A 1,204-nucleotide genomic window follows, 5' to 3' on the forward strand; every position below is an offset into this window, starting at 1 on the left:
ATCTGGTTCTGGCCAAAGGGGATGATCTGAGGATCGAGGGGGAGCTTGGTGACACCACCAAGAACTGAGCACCTTCTCCATTCAATGCAGGATAGACAAATCCCTCAATAAAACAGAAATACTCAACTTTGGGAAGGCAGACTTTCACAAACTCAGGAGACTGGTCAGTCACGTGCTAATAGACCATGGCCCCTTGGGAAGGGGGGTCCATAAGGAATGGTTATTCCTTGAGAACTCAATCCTTGAAGCACAAGGGAAGTCCATCCCATCCTGCAGGAAATGCAGTCAGTGGGCAGGAAAGCCCCCTTGGCTAAACAGGGAACTGTTGGACTTCCTGAAACTTAAGAGAAGCCTACACCAAATGGAAAATGGGAATCATCACCAAGGAGAACTACTCAACACTTGCCTGCACCTGTAGAAAGCAGTTCAGAAAAGGCAAGGCAGAAACTGAACTCAGACTAGCAGTCGGAATCAAGGACAACAAAAAGTCCTTCTTCAGATATGTGGAGATTAGGAAAAAGAACAAAGGCAACAAGAGCAAGGGCACTCGGGAGCCAGGAGCAGTGGGGAGAGGAGGGATCCAGGCACACGTCTGTCCCGCATGCACATTTGCCCCCTTACCAGATCCAAGGCAGAGATGGATGCAGCAGCAGTGGAGCCAGCAGCAGGGGCAGCAGCAGCTGTTCCCCCTAAGGTAAGTGGGCAGAGGGACCGGACGCAGCTGAGCCAGATCCGGAGGGGAAGCCCCCCAGATCCCTCTTAGCTGAGCTGGTAGGGAGCCACGCTTCCAAACCGTGCCGCATGAACAGAGTGCGCCGGTGTTTGCATCGGTGCTCGCGCCGGCGGGTGAGCAGGAAAAAATTGATGGCTATTTCCTTTCGCTGCAGGGTCACACACCCAAGGAAGAAGCACCTTGGGAAGTGCCCTCCACTGCAGAGTGGCAGATGGTCACCTCCAGAACCAGGGCTGCTCATAACACAGCAGTACTAGTTCCTCCAGTCTGGCTGGAGAACAGGTACGAGGCCCTGGCAACACTGGAGGAGAAGGAAGGAGAGGAGGCAACCGGAGAGGAGGCAACTCCACACTCGCCACGCTCTGAACAGGCCAAAGGAGCTAAGCAGTTCTGAAGAAGGAAGCGTCAAGTGATCATCGTAGGAGACTCCACCCTGAGAGGTACAGAGGGCCCCATCTGTCGCCAGGACCC

Source organism: Gavialis gangeticus, unplaced genomic scaffold, assembly GCF_001723915.1.
Source record: "Gavialis gangeticus isolate Ggan-Ray unplaced genomic scaffold, GavGan_comp1, whole genome shotgun sequence".
NCBI classification, from domain to species: Eukaryota; Metazoa; Chordata; order Crocodylia; family Gavialidae; genus Gavialis; species Gavialis gangeticus.